The sequence below is a fragment of the Pteropus medius genome, unplaced genomic scaffold, assembly GCF_902729225.1.
Source record: "Pteropus medius unplaced genomic scaffold, Ma_sr-lr_union100, whole genome shotgun sequence".
In the NCBI taxonomy this organism is placed as follows: domain Eukaryota; kingdom Metazoa; phylum Chordata; class Mammalia; order Chiroptera; family Pteropodidae; genus Pteropus; species Pteropus medius.
This window is the reverse complement of record NW_024351882.1, coordinates 50,860-60,480: the sequence shown is the minus strand read 5'-3', so window position 1 is coordinate 60,480 and position 9,621 is coordinate 50,860.

Sequence of the window (9,621 nt, the reverse complement as noted above, 5' to 3'; positions counted from 1 at the left end):
CCAGAACTCCATCTATAGTTGGAGAACTTTCTCTCCTAGTGAAAACCAGCCAAGACTTGATCCTGCAGCTATGGGATAGGAATTGCAGCCCAGGGTTTCCAAAGTGCATTTGTGATCTGGACTGATACAGATGATGCAACATGGAATGGACTTTGAGCTCATTTGGGATCCTTGCTGTTATTTTAATAAATAAATTGTCTCCTGTTCTCCAACAAGAGATAGTGAACACGTGAAGGTGTGTGACAGAGAAAAACAGAGAATGAGTGAATTTCCTGACCAAGACATCTCTGTTTTCAGGCATCCAGTGCAAGGTATATCCTTGTCCATGTCTGCTGGAACATGATGCACATTGCCAGGGTGGGGGTCTCAGAAATTCTCCTGTGCAGATTCTCCTGTGGATTCATCCTCAGTGTCGCCAACATAAACCGGGTCCACTGGGCAAGGGAAGGGGCTCTATTAATTCTGATGTAAGTAGCACATACAATACCAGTTCATCATCTCTAGAGAAATTGCCAAGAACAAACTTTTTCTGAAAAGGACTAGCCTGAGAGTTGAGGACTGTGCCATGTAGCAGTCTACAAGACAAAGAGGGGCAGTGTGAGCACAGACACAAACCTCCCTGACAGAGGGAAGGCCTTAGCTACTCAGGACCTCCAGGGATCACTCAAGATAAGCAAGGATATTAAGGACCAGAAAAGGGCCACTCAGGGCCACCAGCACACTCAGGACAAACAGAGGCACACAGAACCACCAAGGAGCACTGAAGATCACCAGAGAGCATTAAGGATGAGCTGGGGACATTCAGGAAAGCCAAGAGACATTGGATATTGCTGACAATACTCAGAACCACAAGAAGGCACTCAGAACCCACAGGAAGCACTCACAATGACCAGAACATGTTAAGCCCAACCAGAGTATGCCAGAGAATGCCAGAAAATCTTTTTGGATAGTTAGAAAGCACTGAGCACAACTGGGGAATTCGGGACTACCAGAGAACACTCAGAACAATCATAGTACTCTCAGGACAGACAAAGCACTCAGGAACACCAAGAGGACCTAAGGAATCCCAAGGTCACAACTAGACCAATAGGAAGTACTCTGGACCAACAGGGGCACCACAATTCACCAGCAGGCTCTCAGGAATACCAGGTGGAACTCAAGATGACCAAAACACTATCAGCACCACCAGATGATGCTAAAATTCACCAGGTGGCTCTCTGAAAAACCAGGATGCTATAATGATGACCAGCAGTCTCTCAGGACAACCAGTGCATGCTCTGGGCCATAAAGAGCCCCATGACACCCATAGGGTGTGAAGAACTTCCAGGGAGGGTTTCAGAATCACTAGGGGTTTCAAAAGACCATGTCCAGGACCCAGAACTTCCACTGAAAAGTAGCATCCAAAGGAGGTTCACAGGCATACCAGGATGCTATGAGGATGACCAGGAGTCATTTAGGAACACCAGGAGGGCACCCAGTTCCACAAAAAAAAGCTAAGGATTAGCTAACGACCACCAGAAAACTCTCAGGAACAGCAAGGACATCCAGCTACATCGAGAAACAATCAAGAAATACAGGGTATGCTCAAGAGCAATAAAGAATATTTTGTACAGATAGAGGGTCTCAGCATCACCAGGAGTGTACAGGACTACTAGGATACACTCAGAATCATTACCATGCTATCAAGACCAAAAAGTGCTCAGAATCACATGGGAGCTCTCAGAAACACTTGGGGGAACTAAAAGTGACCAGGACACCATTAAGACAACTAGGAACACTCAGTATGGCAAAAGAACAATCTGGACCAGCAATGGCACATTGCTGAGCACCCACTACAAACAGCACTGGGTGCTCAGAAACTCCAGGTAGGACTCAAAATTGAAGATGCAATCAAAACAGCAGAAGGCCCTCAGGATTACCAAGGTGTTATCAGGACCACCATGGGCTGCTGAACACATACAAGGAATAACCAGGACAATTAGATGGTACCTAGGACAGTCAGGAGTCACTCAGGACCACCAGGGCTCTGTCGGAAACACCGAGAGGACTAGAGGGACTTAGGACTAGCAGAGACCAATGAACAAAAATAAATGAATACTCCAGACCACCAGGGTGCTATAAGGATCACCAGGAGAGTCATAGAAAAATAAACAATTCTCATGATGATCAAAGGGTATTCGGAACCACCAAGTAATACTTAAATGCATCAAGATGGGCTCAAGACCACCTGGGTGCTATCAGAAACACATGGGGTAGCTCTAGGCAACAAGGACCCTTTCCAAATTACCAGAAGGAAACTACTAGGAAGTATTTAGGACAACAAGGGAGCACTTAGGACAATAAGAGAGCACTTAGGACAAGCAGGTGCGAGAATAATCAACAGGACACTCTCAAAAACATCAGGGAGCACTCAGGATGAAAACAGGCACTAGGACCACCAGGAGGCACTCAGTAACACTGGGGCACATGGTAGCACTCAGCATGACCAGAGCACTGTCAAACTAACCAGAGGTGCTGAAGGCCACCACGTGGTCTTCTGGGTATGCAGGGGGTACCTAGAACAACTAGACAGTGCTGAGGACCATAAGGAGCCACTCAAAATCACCAAGGCACTATCAGATGAACAAAGCTCTTAGGACCAGCAGAATGTGCAAAGATCTACAGGGGCCAACGTTTACCCAAAGGATGCACTTAGAACCACCAGTGCATTGTATGGTTAATAGAATGCTATCAAAATCACTGGAGCAGATAAGATAAAGAACGGACTGGCATTCAAATTGGCAATAAAAAAGTCAAAATGTCACTTTTTGCAGATGACATGACTCTCTATATAGAAAACACTAAAGACTCCACTGAAGAACTATTAAAAAAATAATCAAATACAGAAAAGTTGCAGGATACAAAATCAATGTACAGAAAAATACAGCATTCCTCTAGGTAACAATGAATTTTCAGAAAAAGGAATGAAAAAGATAATTACTTTTGCAATCACAACAAAAATAATAAAATACATAGAAATAAAGCAAATGATGTATGTGAAAGACCTACACTCAGAAGATGATAGGACAGTATTAAAAGAAATTGAGGAAGATAAAAAGAAATGGAAAGATATTTTGCAATCATGGATGGGAAGAATCAACATAGTTAAAGAGACCTTACAAACCAAAGCAGTATACAGATTTAATGCAATACGCATCAACATTCCAATAAAATTGTTTAAAAATTTGCACAAAAATAATCAGATTTGTATGAAAGCACAAAACACCTGGAATTGCCAAAGCAACCATGAGAGAAAGAAACAAGGCTGGAGATATCATTCAGCCTGAATTCAAATTATACTACCAAGTGACAATAAATAAAATGGCATGGTTCTGGCAGAAAAACAGACACACAGATCAATGAAACAGAATAGAGAGTCCAGAACTAAACCCCTGTGTATATGGGCAAATCATTTTCAAAAAAGGGAGTAAAAAATATACAATAGAGGAAAAAAAAAAAACTCTTCAATATTTGGTCCTGGGAAAATTGAAAAGCTACATGCAAAAGAATGAAACAAGACTGTTGTCTATGACCACACACCAAAATTAACACAAACTGAATAAAAAACTTGAATATAACACTTGAAACAATAAATTGTAAGGGAGAAAAAACTTAGGTACTAAACTCATAAACAGACTTAGAAAAGATTTTTAGATTTGACCTCAAAGACAAGGGAAGTAAAAGCAACAATGAATGAATGGGACTGTAGCAAACTAAAAAGCTTCTGCAAAGCAAAAGAAATAATCAACAAAACAAAGAAACAACCATCTGAATGAGAGAAGATATTTGCCAACAATGCCTCTAATTAGAAGCTAGTATCTAAACTATATAAAAAGCCATACAATTAAAACACAAAAAGCCGTACAATTTAAACACAGAAAGCCATACAATTTAAACACAAAAAGCTCATACAATTTAAACACAAAAACAGAAACAATCCAATTTCAAAAAATGGGCAGTCACATACAGACACATCTCCCAAGAAAACATACAAAGAGCCAGTAGACACATGAAAACATGGTCAATTTCACTGGCTAATAGCAAAATGCAAATCATCACCACAATGAGATACAACTTCGCACCTGTTAGAATGACTTTTGTCAACAGGACATATAATAATAAGTGTTGGAAAACTCATACGCTGCTGGTGGTAATGTAAATTGATACAGCCACCGTAGAAAACAGTATGGAGGTTCCTCAAAATATTAAGAATAGAATTAGCATATGACCCCACGATCCCTATTCTAGGTTGGAAACCATGTGATCTGAATCCTTTGTAGGATATAAAACTGAAAGCAAGAAACAATCCAGAGAAACAGAGACTCAGACACAGACAACAGTTCAGTGGTCACCAGAGGGAAAGTGGGAAGGGAGAGGTAGATTAGGGTAAAAGGGTCAAATATATGGCGATGGAAGGAGATATGATTTTGGGTGGTGAACACACAATGTAATACGCATACGACTTATTCCTGAATTGTACATTTGAAACTTACATGATTTTATTTGTCGATGCCACCTTGATGTATTTAATTTAAAAAGAGTAGCAAGTAAAAACACACTGTATAACTACACTGTGAATATTTTCCCTGAAAGGGGGCTAGATTTCCTAGTATATTAGTGAAATATTCCAAAGCATCATTAAGAAAAGATACAATCGAGTGACATTAGAAACATGGCAGAGTAAAAGATGTCCCCAGATCTCTCCTTGTTGAAATAATAATAAGCTGAACATCTAAAAGTCAAAGAAAAACATCCAAAATGCACACAAGCACATCTGAACATGATCTCTATGCATAAGAGCTACCACAGGTCAGAAGTCCTGCAGTCGAGCAGTCGACTGCAAGAAACAAATGAGCTGCTTCTCACAGCTGGAGCTCCCTGTAGGAGGAGTGGGGAGGTGTGGTGAGTTCTGTGGGGAAGTGTGATGAGTTCCCTGGGGAGGTGTGGTGAGTTCCCTGAGCAACCCTGCCTGGGAGAGCTGTGAGCTCCATGTGTTCGGTAGCAGTACCAAGTCATCAGGACAGAAAGCAGAGAAGTAGGGATGGCAGAGAAGCAAGAGTTGATTATTACCAGCCATTGTTGCAAAACACAAGGCTGAGCTGCAGCCCCCATTATGCAATGCAGACCCGTCCCCTCATATCATCTGGGACCAAATGGCTGAGCCCCAGGGAAATCTGAGCAAACTTTATGGAAACTATCGCCAACACTGACAGACTGAGTGTTGAAGCTCTTTAAGAATAAAAAGGCATTATTAAGACTTTATATAAAGCAGGGATCCAAGAGGTATAGATACTATTTATTGGAAACTGAAGGAAGATTTCTTCTTTGAAACAGGCTTAAGAGAGATCTTTACATAATAAATCTTCTTTCTGGAAAAATGCAGTAAATACTTTTATTAAAGCCCAGTAGGAGAAATAGTCCATTAAACATCATGAACATCCAAGGTGACAAGGCATCTCAGAAAAAGAGAAAAATTTCAAGAAAATAAGCTTATAGACATAGAAATATGAAACTTGAATGACAGAGAATTCAGAATGGTACTTCTGAAAAAACTCAATGAGATCCAAAACAATTCATATCAAAAACTTCAGGACCTGAAAAAAACAACTAGATGAGCAGAAAGAGTTCTTTAGCAAGAAGATTGAAATCCTTCCAAAGAACTAAATAGAACTTCTGGAGATGAAGAACACACTGCAAGAGATGAAAAAAGAAACAGCAGGATCGGGAAATAGACTTGAACAAAGGGCAGAAAGAATTAGTGATATTGAAGACAGAAATCTAGAAATAAATCAGAAGCAAGAAGAGAGAAACAAAAGAAAGAAAAATCATGAAAGGAAAATACAAGAACTAGCTGATACCATAAGGAGAGGAAACATAGCAGTAATGGGCATTCTTGAAGGGGAGCAAAAAGAGCAGTGATTAGAAATAATTTTCAGTCAAGTATGTGATGAAAATTTCCCAAATCTAAGGAATGAGCTGGAGTTTGGAATTCAAGAAGTCAACAGAACATCCAATTATCTCAACCCAAAAATGCCTTCTCCAAGACACCTTGTATTAAAATGATCAAAGTTCAATGATAAAGTCAGAATTCTCAGGGCCACCAGCAAAAGGCAGTAACCTATAAAGAAAAACCCATTAGATTATCATCTGATTTCTCAGTACAAATCTTACAAGCAGAGAGGAGTGGAATCAAATATTTAAATTATTAAGTGAAAGAAAATACCAGCCAAGAATAATGTATCCAACTATGGTCATCTTTAGATATAAAAGAGAAAGAAATAAAGCCTTTCCAGACATACAAAAATGGAATGAATTCTCTACTACGAGACCTGCATTACAGGAAATACTGAAAAGGGTTAAATAAACAAAATGACCTCCCCCCCAAAATAAAAAGAAGAAAAACTGTAATTAGGAGTAAAGTGACTAGCAGGAAGATAGAAGCAGAGGAGTACAACCCTTACTAAGAGCAGGCATTATAAGCTTAAACAATAAGAAGAGATATGCTTTAACAAGATAGTAACGAATGGTCAGCACACACAAAGACAAATTGAGACAATAATTACTGAACGGGGTAAGATTCAAAGATGTAAATTCTCAAAGGAGAATGGTGATAAGGCACAAACAAAAGAAAATGGATAATTATATATATGTAACTGTCCTTTACATATTCATAATAACCACATGCCAAAGATTCAGAACTGAAGTATATAATATAAAACAAGAAGAACCAGAAGGAAAAACTACAAAACCCAATCAATTTGAAATAACAAACAAACAAACAAACAACCATAATAGACACACTAGGAAAATGAACCAATAGAAACACAGAGCTACCAGAAAGCAAAAGATAAAACGGTTAAAAGACCTCACATTTCAATAATCACCCTAAATGTAAATAGCCTGAACTCACCAATAAAAAGGCACAGAGTTGCAGATTGGATTAAAAAAACAAATCCCAAACATATGTTGCCTCCAGGAGACATATATCAGTTCCAAGACAATATAGACTCAAAGAGAAAGGATGGTAAATGATATTTCAAGCAAATGGCATTCAGAGAAATGTGGAAGTAGCAGTACTAATATCGGACAAAATAGACTTCAATATACGAAAGATACTGAGGGACATTTCATAGTGATATAGGGAATCATGCACAGAGAAGACATAACACTTATTAATATCTATACTCCCAATTAGGGAGCCCCAAAATATAGAAAGCAATCACTAACAGAACTAAAAAGAGAAACAGAACCAAACATTATTGCAGTAGGGAATGTAAATCCACCACTGTGTTTTGGACAGATTACACAAACAGAAAATCAATAAAGAAATTACATCTTTAAATTATCAACTGGACACAAGTGACATTTACTGAACACAAGTGACATTTACAGAGCCTTTCAACTGGACACAAGTGACATTTACAGAGCCTTTCAACCCAAAACAGCTGCTTGTACATTCTTCTCTAGGGCTCATGGCACATTCTCATGGACTGACCACATGCTGAGACACAGAGATAGACTCAATATAAGAGAGTAGAAATCATATCAACCATATTCTCCAATCATAATGCTTTGAAGCTAGAGATCAGCTGTAGAAAGAAAGCAGGAAGAATCACAAATATAGGGAGATTAAACAACATAGTACTGAATGAAAAATTGGTTCAGAGATGAAATAAAAAGAGAGATCAAGAGACACATAGAAATCAATGATAATGATAGTACAACATATCAAAACTTTTGGGACATGGTAAAAGTAGTCAAAAGAGGAAAGTTCATATCATTACATGCCTATCTCCAAAAATGAGAATGAGCCCAAATAAAAAACCTAACATTAATCTCAAAAAACTAGAAAAGGAAGAAGAAATGGAGCCTAATTCAGCAGAATAAAAGAAATAATCATAATTAGAGCAGAAATAAATGAAGTTTAAAACAAAATATCAATAGAAAAAATAAATGCAACAAAGAACAGGTTCTTTAAGATGCTTAAGAAATTGGCAAACCTCTGGCTATGCTCACTAAAGAAAAAAGAGGACAGACACAAGTAAACAAAATTAGGATGAAAAGAGGGGAAATTATGACAGATACCACGGACGCACAAAGAATCATACCAGAATTCTATGAAAAAGTATATAATGCTAAATTTAATTACCTAGAAAAAAATGGACCAATACTTAATAATATACAACCTTCTCCACTGCATCAAGAAGAATTGGATAATCTACATAAACTGATCAGCACTTTGGAAATTGAAACAATTGTCAAAAAACCTACCAAAAAGTAAAAGTCCAGGACCAGATGGCTTTGTCAGTGAATTCTACCAAAAATTCAAAGATATAATACTTATTGTCCTCAAACTCTTCCAAATATTCAAAGAAGATGCAATACTTCTCAACTCACTTTATGAGGTCAGTATGACCCTGACACCAAAATCTGGTAAAGATAACACAAGGAATCAAACTACAGACCAATATCCCTCATGAATATAGCTTCAAAAATTCTAAATAAGATACATATTAAAAGATTATATTCCATGATCAAGTAAGCTTCATCCCAGAGGCACAGAGATTGTTCAAAGTATGCAAATCGATTAATGTGATACACCACATTTTTTACACAAATTAAGAAATAAGAATCATATGATCATATTAATAGATGCAGAAAAGCCTTCAACAGAACATAGCATTCATTTATGATCAAAACTCTTAACAAAATAAGTATAAAAGGAAAGTGTCTTAACATAATAAAAGCCATATAAGTAAGACAAACTCTCATCCAACATTATGCTGAATGGTGAAAAACTAGAAAACTTCCCTCTAAGATCAGGAATAAGGCAAGGCCGTCCACTACAACCACTCTTATTCAATAAAACATTGGAGGTCCTAGCAAGTGCAGTCAGGCAAGAGAGAGACATAAAAGGCATTCAAATAGGAAACAAAGAAGTCGAACTCTCACTATTTGTGGATGGCATGATTCTCTATATAGAAAACTCTAAAATCTCCACAACGACACCACTAGAAACAATAAGCAAATACAGTAAAGTTTCTGGATACAAAATCAATGTTCAAAAATCCATAGCATTCCTATACTCTAATAATGAAGTGTCAGAAAAAGAAGTGGAAAAAACAATTCTTTTTTCAATTGCAACAAAACGAATAAAATATCTAGGAATAAATCTAATGAAACACATGAAAGACCTATATAATGAAAACTATGACACTATTTAAAAAAATCAAAGAAGATACAAAAAAATGGAAAGATATTTTCTGTTCTTGGAGAGGAAGAATGAACATTGTTAAAATGACCTCATTACCTAAAGCATTATACAAACTTAATGCAATCTCCATCAATATCCCATCAGCATTTTTTAAAGAAATAAGACAGAAAGATAATCAGATTTGCCAAAGCCATCCTAAGAAAAAGATCAAGACTAGAGGCATTACTCATTCCAATTTCAAAGAATACCACAAAACAACAATAATGAAAACTGCATGGTATTGGCAGAAAAAGAGACACATAGACCAGTGGAACAGAATCGAGAGTCCAAAGTAAACTCACATTTATATTGACAAATAATTTTTGACA